The sequence below is a fragment of the Amblyomma americanum genome, chromosome 8 (genome assembly GCF_052857255.1).
Source record: "Amblyomma americanum isolate KBUSLIRL-KWMA chromosome 8, ASM5285725v1, whole genome shotgun sequence".
In the NCBI taxonomy this organism is placed as follows: Eukaryota; Metazoa; Arthropoda; class Arachnida; order Ixodida; family Ixodidae; genus Amblyomma; species Amblyomma americanum.
In genome coordinates, this window is record NC_135504.1 from 61,035,025 (window position 1) to 61,048,147 (window position 13,123).

A 13,123-nucleotide genomic window follows, 5' to 3' on the forward strand; every position below is an offset into this window, starting at 1 on the left:
GGCAAATACTTTCCTGAAAAAACATAACAGAAGCGGGAATTTTTTTTCGGCAATCAATTTTTTCATGTACTTCATTATTCTTGAAGCATGGGTGGGCATAGAGTAGTCAGATTAGTGCATGCGTTCCTAAGCAATGCCATGCCAAAAACTGTACTTACAGAAAAAGCTTGCCTTAGTGAATACCACTGGCCATCCACTAATTTCCCAGCCTGCTCCAGGTCCCTGACAAAAATCACACGCAACTTGGTGGCTTGCACAACTTCCATGCAACTCTTGGTCTTTAGCTGGAAAAAAAATTGAGGGATCAGTGAGATATAAAGTTTTACATGCATTGCTTTGTTTCAATGACCGACTAAGAAAGAAACAGCGGTTTCTGTGAGCGCAACTATTTTTTCACACTATCTTTCTACAGTAAACCATGTTTATCGCGACCTAATTCACACTGACTTGCTGCACGGCCCCAGTACTACTCTGTATAGCTCTATGGTTTCAAATGCTTGTTAGCTCTGAGCCCTTGGGCTTGCACTCGTTAATGCAGAAAACCTCGGAAAGGGCACCCAGAGCTTCGAGCTTTAAGCCATAGGTATTCAGAAGCTCAGTGGTCCATGGGAGAACTTTTGGCTGGGTGACACAGTAGCAAATGCTTCTCCAGCTACTTTCACTCCACTGCAAAAAACTCGCACAGCAGAGACCTGTCCTCCATTTTGCATTGCAGAAACAATCACTGAAATTCAAAGCATGCATACTAAATGCACACCTACCTTCCAACACAGCTTCATAATAATGGGTATAATTATTGGAATGAAATACCAGTCAGTACATGTAGTTTTCAGTTTATCCAAAAATTATAAGCAACCAACAAACAATAAACATTAAAAGAGAAATAAAATAACCAGAATTGTTTAAAAGATCTGTCAGAAGAATTATGTGACATCCACTACACTCCAGCAGTTCTTCGCAATTGTGCACCTTCAAACCACACTTTCTTACAGGCACATTTGCACAGAAATTGGGTTGAACCTGATCTTTAAGAATCTTTTTTGGTGCAACAGTAGGAAGAAACCAGGTTTTACCCAAAAACGAAGCACCTTACACATTGAATCACAAGCCCAGATGGTGCACTTGAGTCGCCTCTTATGCTTATGCAAGAAACAGGAACAGAGATATCTTGACTAAATCAAAAAAAGAGGAAGTGCAGTGCATGTGTAATGCAGAGAAGATATAAGCAATACCACACTAAAACACTGGGAGGATTCCAAGAGTAGGTGAAAGCATGAATGGGTGGCAATCAGGTGGCTAAATGAGATTAGGAAATTTGAGGAAAAAAGGTGGTAGCAAGTGGCACAGGAGACAGTTACCTAAAATGAACTAGAGAACCATTCTTCTGCACTAAGTTTAACAGCACATTCACACGACAGACAAAATCACTAGCTCCAGGAACAGACTGAGCATCATGCAACTCAATGTCAATCACCATTGCAAATGGCACCAGCACCGCAGACTGCACATGAGGAAAAGTAGACATATTTTTGCTCTCAACTTTGAGCAGCAGTCAGCTGCGCTTTTAGGAGCAAAGCTCTAAAGTACGGCAACATTGGCACTTTGTTTTACTGACATGAGGGTGCTTGTGAGCGTGCAAGTCCCATGTTTGTTTTGCACCAAATGCGTTAATTGCGAGATATGTTTAACTAAAGAGGAGCATCTAACATGGGCATCAGCCCTCCGCTAGGGCAGCTCTTCATTACTTCCCTTCTATATCCCTCCCTTATATCACGGTTCAAGTGTCCACCAAAATGTGAGACAGTTACTGTTACATTTCCTTGAATTTTCCTTCAACTAATTTTATATTTTTCAAGTATACAGCTTTAAGAAGGTAGAGGTACAAACTGTGCAGTATAACCATATGCTATGACAATAAACCAGCAATAAATCTGTGCTGACAGCAGCTTGCCCAGTGCATTGCAAGGATGCTATACCATACAAGGATTGGTGTCATCGTGCAATGTTACATTACTGACTGACAATTTGGTCTCTGTGTCAGAAATACTAGTAAACCATCATTGTAGAGCACAATGTTTTTAAAGGGATAAATGAACATATAGGTCCTTTTCGAGGACACATATGCATACCAGGCAACAGGTGTGCAATGTCAAAGCACGTTTATGTTAACAGCAGCTGCGTCAAGAGCTACATCAGCGACTATATTTTGTACAAGTCTACAGTTCCGGTAATTATAAGCTGAGGTACTGCTGTGAAGTGCATGTAGAGTTTCATGCATTTCTAAACCTAGCTGCAAGCCTATATTGAAAATATTTTTCTAAATAGGCAGCTAAGATATGCATCACTGAAAAAGAATAACTACCATGAACGGATCAGGAGGGATGACACAGCCGAAGGAAGGCAGCACGCATGGCCCAATAGATGCTGGCCGCTGGCAACTGCAAATAAATACATCCAGAGCAACAGCTGTCAGTGGCTGTAGCCATGTCATGAATGACAAGAGAGGAAATCGTCTACTGCTTTAAAAACTAAACTTAGACGTAATATAAGTAAATAAAAAACCAATGAGCTAGCCCATGACAAAACATATGAACAGAGTTTATGTAATGCACCCACATACATTCTTTGAGAAGAGTCACAATGACTGTTATAACCACACTGAAAGATGAGCTGGCTGAAATACCGCACACCAATTTGAATATAGGATGTGTAGGTTTTCATTAATTCCTATCATGGTGCCTTGCAACAATGTCTAAGTATTAAATTGAAAGTTGCAACCAGTCTGCCTTGGTTAAATGAGAAGAGAGAATGGAAAAAAGCATGCCTTCACTAGCAAGAAGCTTGATATCTCACAGCACAGCTTGGCATCATAGAAAAATTGCTAGCGCATTTAACAAATCTGCATACAATTAAAAGCTGCAGAAATTTGTCGACTGGCAATGCAAGTAAAGGCAAGAGAAACAAAAAAATACCAAAGAACACTCGTGAGTGCGGCGAAGGGAGGTCTGTGGGTAGGATCCCGTGCCTGGGAAGAGTTCCGAGCTCGGAGAATCGCCGGCACCACAGCTGATGGCACGCAACCAAGAATAAATAACAAAGCAAAATAAGTAACAAAAAAAGCCATCGACAATGGCGAACGACTTGAATGCGGGCCACAAAAGCGAGGGATATAGCAAAAAGGTAGAAATCCTAAATAATTGTGCAGTCGCATATACGACAGCTCGCAGTGCTCAGAAGGAGAGGAAGCATCAACGTTTACAGCTCAGGACACGCAAGATTGATCTAACTTTGACATAACACTGCCTTAAATCCTGTTCCACTGGGGAAGCACAGACAAGTTTACAAATGACAAGGCGATGAATATGAACTAGCCTTTCGCATGTGATCACTGTCTCAAAATTTAGTATGACGCATATTAAGGCACAAGCACTAATCCGATGAGTACTAACCCTGAGCAAAATAGTGCGGTGTCTGATCGCAGCTGGCCTAGCGTGAGCGCTCCGCCGCGCGGCACTTCTCGCTCATCCGTCTTCTACGCAGTGCAAATCCATGCTTTTGCACCGAGTGTCGAAGCGCTAGCAAGCGAAAGCGTAACTCTGTTGTGATATCTGGTGCCATTTTTATTTACCACGGCACGCGAGTAATAAATGCACATAAAGACAATGAGAACAACACTTGTCATGCAGGATATAGGCCCTGCTTTTTTGGCGCCGCATTATAGCTGCGGCAACCGCAGGCGGACTGCCGCCACTCACATCCCTATATAGCCGCATACAAATAGCGCGTGTGAATACAGATCATTAGCAAAGAAACGCAGAGCGGGACTCACCGGCCATGCGATTCATCCAGGCTTAGTAAAACGGCGCAGGAGTCTTCGTTCCCCTAACAGATGAAAAGACATCGCAGCACTCTTTCTTCATGGCTTACCCGTTGAAACTCGCCAATGTTGACAGGCCGAAATCCTGGTCGTTGGCTTCCAAAACACACTCTTGCTCACCTTCCTATTGAATGAGTTCTTCACACGTGTCCGCCGTACAAGTACTCAAGCAATGCCTCAAAGAGGCAAATAATACAAAACACGACGTGTCGGTTGCGCTGCAATGGCGCCGACGGCTGCGCTTTCGTGTCAGTGAAAAATTACAACCGACAAAAAGATTTGTTTTTTTTTTAAACCATGAATACTTATATTATCTTCACAACAAATACACTGCATTTATTTTAAATTATTTTTAGATTATTTAAGAATACCAAAGCGCTTTCAGTTACTTTTTCTGGCATGTCGTTTGTAGAAGCTGCGATCCTGTGATCCCCTGAAGTGACCCGGATGCCTAGCAGACGACGGTGTTGACAGAATGCAATTTCGTTTGATGCCAGATAAAATCACTAAGTTGCGACAAAAACAGCGAAGAAAAGCGCCGTATCTCAAGCTGGCGAATATCGTGGATAAGTTGAACGCAATTGGCACGATGGAGAGTAGCTGCGATGCATTAATTTGTGCGACACTGGCACGCTCACCGGAGATCATGAAACTTAACAGCTTAATCGGTGACCAGTACAAGCGGAGTGCTTTGATATCAACTGCGTTACGAAACTACGTCGATACTTGCGTCTCACTTTAGCTAATATGCAACAGTGGCTAGCACTCGCCGCATCCTGATCGCGTGTAGTTTAACAAGCAAGAGCCCACTAGCGCATCGAAGCAGGCGTGTTTTCGAGCTCGTATCGTTACGAAAAATACGAGTTGTTTCGGCACGTACTGGAATTGAAGTTCTCAGCCTGTGCGTCACGGACGGTGACAATGGTGTCGCGGACGATCTTAACTAAGACTCGCCGCAAAGCAGCCGATAACCCAAGCATATGTGCGTTAAATGTTGTTCACCAGTAGTGCAAGCGTGGGCATAAAGTATCGCTCAGTCGCAGCGCCAGTCGCTCGCTTCTCGATTTTCCAGCCTTCCGAGTGAAGGTCGCAAGCTGTTGAGCCAATCAGTGAGCCAGCGGGAGTGAGCGAGGCGAGCTTTCGGGAGCGACGCCGCCCGCGGGTGCGCCGGGCAATGAACTACGCGCTACCTACCCCCTGGCTGCCCTAGTCGTCGCTAAGCCTAGCCGGTTTCGCATCGATGCAGCAGCTGAGTGCACTTCGAAACTGGCTAGCGCTGAGGTGCTGCTCTCGTCATCGTTTTACTGTGAACCTCGTCTCATAGTAAAACAAAGATATGCTCGGTTTCCGCGACACTTTCAGGAGCGGAGCCAGCTGAGGCCAGGGGAGCCGCGATTGAGCAGCAGCAATTTAAGGCGCCGTGGGGAGACATTTGTTTGTATTCCTGTTATCGCTTCTACCAACGACTCGATATTGGCAAACGATACTCCATCCGGCGGCTTAGTATGGACTTGAACAAACATTACTGTCGCATTTTTCTGACGCTGGCGGCCGGTATTCAGGCGGGCATGCCGCGCCCGTACGTTATCATGTTGCTCAACTGTATGGCCGTGGTGCACATCAAAACCCCCAGACATCTTCCTTTTCGCTCAGATTGTCATAGCACACAGTCACACTGGGACCAGAGTAGTTTAGAGGACCGAGCGCGGGTGCACAGTAGCTAGACTGTGTCAAAGCAGGCGAAATTCTTTAAAGCGCGCGGTTGACATCAGCCCCAAGACTTTATTCTCATTTCGACCGAGAATCAAATCAGTTCAAACTCGCCGGCCGCTGCATTTCACCTTCGGCTGCATAAGCTGTTGTCTATATTTAGCGACATTTGCGTGTCACCGTCATGAAATTTTTAGTGAAGGCAATGAACGACATCGTAAAGTATTTTTTTGCTATTTTATGATAAGCACCACGTAACTGCCGTTAAAAAAAATTCTCCGCCAACACTGCATCAGAGTTGGACTTAAGAGCGTTAGCTACGAGAGCTTCAAGTGTTTAGATCGGGGTGCTATTTCGGGGTGCTCAGCAAACGTGGAGAACACAAAATACATACATCTGAGGGCGTTTCGTTTCGGAAACATTCGTTCTAAGATACAAGCAGCGTCATCTACTTCAATGATTTTGCACTACTATTGCGATTTACAGCCACCTTCGCTATATCCGGTATGTTTCCTCCTTATATATCAGTTAACGAATTTTATAAACGTGTGCATTACAACAAGACGAATTGTTTGACCGCATCCGGAACCCTCTGCGACAAACGACTAGGCCTTATGGCTGTCTGGAAGTCACCGGAATGCATGGTTTGGGGGCGAAAGGTCGTCGGTGCGAATCCCACCAATATTTTGGGCTTCATCTAAATATTTATTTTATCCTCAGGAACATGACAAGTCAAATGACACCACTTCGATCATTATGCGTCAAACGGGCGGCCCCCAAATTTGATGCAAATAGGGGTCCCTGGGGTTCGACTTCAATAGCCGCTATACTGGCATATGTAAAACGGATCGAAGGTATCTATGACAACTGAGGCTCTACGCGCCCGCTGTTGCTATGTGATATAGTGTGGTAACTGTCTTGGCCAGTTTGACCTTCCCTGCAGACAGACGTGTCCTTGACAAACGTAAGTAGTAAGAGCTGACGCTCTTGAAACTGAAACGCGGAAAAATGATATCGGGGCTGCTTTGAACATTGATACAGAGAACTGCGTGCATGTACACACATGCTGCCTTTGTGTAGCCGGATGGTTATGGCGAGTAATTTTCCCTGGTTGACGATTAACGACATTCTTTTCCGCGACGCATAGAAGTGTCCTTGGCCTTTTCTGCGCATGTAGTATTAGCGGTACATTATGTTACATGGCTTGAACATGTCACAGAAGCCAAGACGACACTGACTTTCAGTAGCGCCATTCGACTTGCGCACACCGATTGGTGTGCAGGCGCTGTCGTGGCTGCAGCTACATGCCACCACCGCAAGCGCGTGCGGATACGCAGGCACCGCTGGCTTCGTCGCTTGTGCATTACAGCTTTTTGGGCTTTCAAAGCCGCATTATACTCTTGAGCGTGCACTACTTTCGTCACATTGTCATGTGGGAAAAGAAGGGAATTAGGTAAGTGCTCGAGCAGTGCCTCTCCTCTAAGCCAATTCTCGTTCGGTGAGAGAGCCAGGTCGCGGGAAGCGAGTTGAAAACTCGATTCACCAATGTGAATGAGCACTTCATTTCACTCGGTGCCCGTCACCAACAGACCAGAGCACCTCGCATTCTCTTCGCGACTCGCTACAATGAACGCGCTTTGAAGTATCTTTGGTCAATTTGATCCTATCGCTGTCACACGACAGCACGACAGTATTTCTAGAATTCTGCAGTAAAACAATTACCCTCACCAGGAATCTGTCGTATGACACATCCCACGATAGGTATCTATCGCGCGGCACAATCCGCGACAGGTATCTGTCACGCGACTCATCCCACGACAGGTATCTGTCGCGCGGCATATCCCACGACAAGCTGTTGTGTCGCGCGACAGGCCGCACGACAGGTACTTTTGTCGCGTGAAAAGAGGCGCGATAGAAGTCTGTCACGCGACTGAACCCACGGCAGGCAACTTTGCTGAGGCACGCAATCTCTGTCGCGCGGCACGGCTCACACTGTCGCGCGACAGTACCTGCGACAGAAACCTGTCGCGCGACAAATGCTGCCACAGGGACCTTCTTCGCACGACAAAATGCAAGAAAGATGTCTGTCGTGTGGCAGAACCTACTACAAACAACTTTGTCGCGCGAAAGAACCCACGACACGAAGCTTGTCGCACGACACAAGGCACGACAAGACAGCTTGTCTTGCGACACAAAATTGTTTCGCGCGACAGATGCGCGACAAAAAATTCTGTCGTACGATTTGATCGGGGTGCGCTGCCATCTACTATTTTTCTGGGTTAGTGTAGGGGTTAAGCAACTGCACCGGGTTGTTTCGGGTCGCCACCGGTCCGATTCCGTGAATTGCTCATCAATAGTGAAGTTTCCGAGACAACTATGTAGCTTCTCTGCAGATTGCGTCTGCGCTTTGTGAAGGATAATGAGCAATAACTCCGTCCTGACATGCGTTGGGGAACACCAGGAGGGCGGGGGGGCTAATTTTTCGTGGTTCCTACGAGGGGTACCAGAAGCACAGAAGATCAAATTATTCACGGACAGCTCTTTAGCTATCCACATTGGTTGGTGCTGTTATGTGCATCGCTTGGGAAAAAAACACTGCTATGTAAGTATATCTGAACAAAAACTTGCGAGCACCTACGGAGTACTTAGCATGTACACAACAGAAAGCCTGCCATAAAATTCGAACGTTTAGCCGTATGGCGAAAAAATAATGTATTAAACGAAACTTACAATAGTTTTACAGCGTTCCATTTGGTGTAGTTATCAAACATTATTGCTTCACACTAATATGCAAGACAAAAGCAGAAAAAATCATTATTCAGGGGGCTCAGAGAGCAGGGACGCTGGAGAAACTGCACTGTACGACCACGCGATACATGTGTCCGGTTGATTGAGCACTCTTTATGATAGAGTGCTGATTTAAACGTGGGACGGCACTCTGGTGACTGCGATGACGCATCTAAACCTTCCTTGCATTTACGTGACGGAAAAGATTTTTGTGAAATATTTTTCAGTCATTGGACCACCGGGCACGAGTACTTTGGCAAGACTTACTTCCATTTCAAGGTTATAGGCAGGAAGCGACGCACACTCCCACGTTCTTCTTCTCGTTTTCGTCAATTTCACGACTGCAGACCAGCTGAATGAATGCAGCTGCGGAGATGTGGGAGGGTGTCTAAATGCAGCTGTTGCAGATTTCTAGTGTGCTAACTGTGGTCGCGTCCTGATTTCTTAGTGACATCATTACTGCCAGGAGTTTCTTGCAGTATATGTTTACTGTTAATTTTTATCGATTCTGCTTTTTTTGTCGTTTTTTTTTCTTCATAGGAAAATAAAAAATTATGAACGAGATGCTACATCTGCGAGGTGACTCCGCAATCGCCGTAAGCACAACAATTAAACGAGAGGAAAATTGCAACCAACGCAATTGCCGACCATAACTCATCTTGTCCCCGACATTACCCCCCCCCCCCCCCTTGTCCCTTATGGCCTCTCTCGCCCGGCTGAGGTTCTCGCTCACAAGGCGCGAGCTCCTACAGCGTGCGCACTGGACATCCCGAGTCGATGGTGCCGAACCAGGATCGGCGACCCAAGGTGCCTTGCTGACAGCAACGCCAATTTATGCCACCTCATCTAGACCTGCCCTGCACCGTGAGCCTTCGCGCCCGCTACAACTCTGCCCTCTATATTCAGGCATAGGAACACTGGACAGCCCCCCTTAGTGTCGCCAAGCATAAGGTGAAGGGACCTGCCGGACTTAGTTTCGGAATACGGCCTCCTAAACCTTATACTTCCCCTTTAGGCCTCAGACCATCCCTGTCAATAAAAGATATATGAGTGAATTAAATAATTAATGAACAAATGATTGAATGCATGAATTAATTATCTCGCCTTCGGTGGTGGTGGTGGTGAAAAGCATTTATTAGGCTATATGTACAGAGAGTTGCTCGGGGAGAGGCCCCTAGTGGGCATCGCCCCTTACAATAGAAGGCGGAGTCCCTCATTCTGGGACTCCGTTGGTCCTGACCGCTGCGCAGGTCCGCCGAACCAGGGCCTGTTGGGCCGATAGTTCCTGGCAGCCGAGCAGAGCCGCATCCCAGGCCTCTCGGGTAGGGGAGGGGGTGACGGGGGGAGAGAAGGATTTTTTCTGCATGCCCAAACCATGTGAAAGGTGTCGGCCACCTCCCCACAGAATGAACACCGGTCGTCAAAATAATAATCAAAGTGCTTGAGAACCGCCGGGCACAGCAGGGTGTTTGTAAACAGCCTAAGGAGAGTTCGTTCGCCAGCTTTACCCAGTCCCTTCATAGGAACCGGGTAGCGCCAGTGTTCGGCACGATAGTGCTCTGTGATATCTTTAAAAGAAAGAAGAGGGATTTGATCCGGGTTAAGGTCCTCCCAAAGAACGCCGGTAAGTGAGTGCGCGGGCTGCCTCATGGGCGGCTTCGTTACCTGGCATGCCTTGGTGGCCGGGGATCCATATGATTGAGCGGTGAGTTGGATCGCAGTCGCGAGTACTGTGATGAAGAATTTGGTGAGCAAGTGGAGTGATCCAACCGAACTCGAAGTTACGACAGGCTCCGCGAGAGTCTGTGAGGATGAATTTAGAGTCGGGATGGGAGGCTGCGAGGGCGATCGCTACCTCCTCCGCATGAGTTGAGCTGGGCGCCCTGAACGAGAGGCCGTCCACCTGTCTTCCCTCGTGTACGACTGCAGCCGTGTACCATTCCCCCTGGAGTGGTGGTAGGGGCCTGCAATGTCGACGTAGAAGACGTGTTTCTTTGAGCCATAGTGGCGGTGCAGGGCGTCCGCCCGCACCTGGCGCCGGCCATTATGGTCCTCCTTGTTCATCTTAGTCGGAAGTGGTCGAACGTAGAGGGCGAGTCTCCACAGTTCGGGCACTCGAAACCGTTCCATTGTATGATGGTCATGTTTGATGTGTAACCGGTCCAAGAGGCGGCGACCGGACACGGTCTGAGCGAGAGGCGTGTATTGGTTAACGAGATGCGCCTCGCGAAGTTCCCTATAGGCGTTCACCATCCCCAACGCGAGCAATCGCGCATTGGAAGTGGAGATCGGGAGATCGAGGGCTCTCTTGAAAATTTTGCGGAGGACAACCTCCAAGCAATCTTCGTCATGTTTCCGTAAGCGGAGGTAAGGAGTCGAGTACAGTACTCGACTAGTTACGAAGGCATGGGCGAGCCGCACCGCATCCTTTCTTCGCAACCCTCCTCGCTTGTTGGAAACGAGGCGAACCATTCGGCCCACCTGGTCGCCGACTCTGCGGAGTTTGGCAAGGGTCGTGTCTACCTTGCGATGCTGATTAATGAAGAGACCGAGTATTCGCAGCTCCTGCGATTCACGGATGAGGCCGCTGGCGAGAGAAAGCTGAACGGAGATTTTGCATTTCGGAGAATGTCGAATTTGCACAAATTCAGATTTGGACGGGGAGCACTGGAGGCCGCAGTACGTAGCATAGTGGTGTACTGTGCGCGCAGCTGCTTGCAGGCATTCCTCCATTTCTCCTATGTTTCCCGTAGTAGCCCAGATGGTGATGTCATCGGCGTACAGTGCATGCTGAACACCGCCGACACCCGCCAGCCACGCTTGGAGGAGCATCATGACAATATTAAAGAGAAGCGTGGACAACACAGCGCCTTGTGAGAACTGGTGAGAACCCGGTGAGAACTGGCGTGCTGCTAGCTATTACAATTCCTATATTGAGCTTCATCTTTCTTGCAAGGAATTCAATTTCATGCTCACAAGTAGCCTCGACGATGACATAGACTGAAGTCATTTGGTTTCTGTGGGTTATCAACGGGCACGAAAATTTCACCATTGGAAGGCGTTGGCTGCGGCACTAGTTCAGCACCCATTCTTAGAGAACGTTTGACAGATAGCCGAGAACCGACCCTAAAACCATTTTATGGTTAATAAAATCTGAAAACACGTCCCAGCATTGCAGAAAAAAAGTCACATTCCTTCATATTTAAAGACTGAAGCGCTGAATGAAAACAATAAGAATGAACAAAACGGGGTGAAGAATGCAAAGAAAAACTGCACTCCGGTTGGGAAATTGGCGCCTCTTGAATGTGAATGCATGGCTGTCAAGCATAAATGTTGGCAATAGGGACACCAAGCGAAGCTCAGAATACGAGGTGTTATTTGCTAACATCTTAGGCGACCCTACAGATTGTCGCAGTCCTTGCCTTGCTGAATCAAAAAGTGGACGAAGGTCTGTCATAAAGCACACCATACAACCTTAACATGAACCATAACAAGTCGATTTTTTTTGTTTCGACCCTTTGCCTTTTTTTTGTTGGTTTCATGCAACTTCGAAGCCGATAACTTTTTGTTTCCATGTAACATTGTTTTTAAAGAACGATGCGGGATCTATGCTATAAATTTTTCTCTTGCCAGCCCACCTCATACCTGTGTGCCGATCCATGTGAGCTTAGAAGGTTGAATTAAAGCTGGAAGATAACGAAGAAGACGGTGTCCTAGAAAAGTGACAGGACGCTAAAGCGCTATGCGATGGTTTGAAAATGGATTCCAGTTCGGCAGCCTGACACCTGCCTTTAAAGCCATATGAGATGTCAGTGGCTTCATTTTAAAAAATGTGTAAGCCACCTTTCATACTTCATGAATTGTAAGAACAGTGTACGCATCCTGTGGAAACAGCGTCTCTTGCATTTCTATCACTAATACTCCTTACACACAAAATAATGAGCTTACTGGCCGTGTAGGCAACCTTAAGTAAGCCTCTGTCCTTAGCCCTTTTTTGTGCCTGCGAATTCGTTTGGAAACTCTTTGTTCTGGCACAACTTGTTCTGGTTTGATTCTGCATAAATCCACCGACATTTATTTTTTCAGGTTCCAGAAATATGGGAGTCCACCTACCCGACCAATGGAGCAGTTAGGGAGTAAATACGGAAGTCATACTGAGCTGACCTACCGCGAGTTCTAATATTCATGTGCGAGGTACGAGTTAATTATAGCCGTATACGTGGTTTCTTGCTCAACTGTTATTAATGAAAGCATTTAAAATAAATAAAGCTATATACTGGATTCTTAAAAGGGTTTGCTTCTTGCACGTAGTCTTGGGTGGTTATGACGGTCAACTTTTCTTACGGGTCGCGGCTTACATCAAGTACGAGTGGCATGTTCAACATTCTCGGAAAAACTTTGAAAATTAGAGAATTGTTAGAAACTGTTATAAAAATATTCAAGGTTGTGGCCCATTCTTCTGATATGTAGAAAAATATTTCTTTTGAAATGTTTCCATCGATCGCACCGAACAGTAAAGACTGCCATAGACAGCCAATGGGAACGCATTTGATGATAGCAAAAACGTTAAGAAAAAATGCAAGACTGCCGTCGGGTTATCTGCGGATATATTGATTGGTATAATTCTGGTACCCTCGAGGTTACGCGGCAGTGTGTATAAAGGGTGGCTAATTTTCGTAGCACAAACTCCCCTCCGTCCTTCAGCAGATTTGTTACCTTATCGTCTCGTCCTTTATTAGCATGCCGTCC

General features: G+C 46.6%; 1 long non-coding RNA gene across 1 annotated transcript; it reads right to left on the reverse strand.

The window, feature by feature from the left end:
* Nucleotides 1-2,377: 2,377 nt before the first annotated feature.
* LOC144100376 (uncharacterized) lies at nucleotides 2,378-4,122 on the reverse strand. The gene is made up of 3 exons (XR_013307635.1): nucleotides 3,830-4,122; nucleotides 2,973-3,066; nucleotides 2,378-2,438 (listed from the first exon to the last, which is right to left on the reverse strand). It is a non-coding gene; the product is annotated as an uncharacterized LOC144100376 (long non-coding RNA).
* Between the last annotated feature and the right edge of the window lie 9,001 nt (nucleotides 4,123-13,123).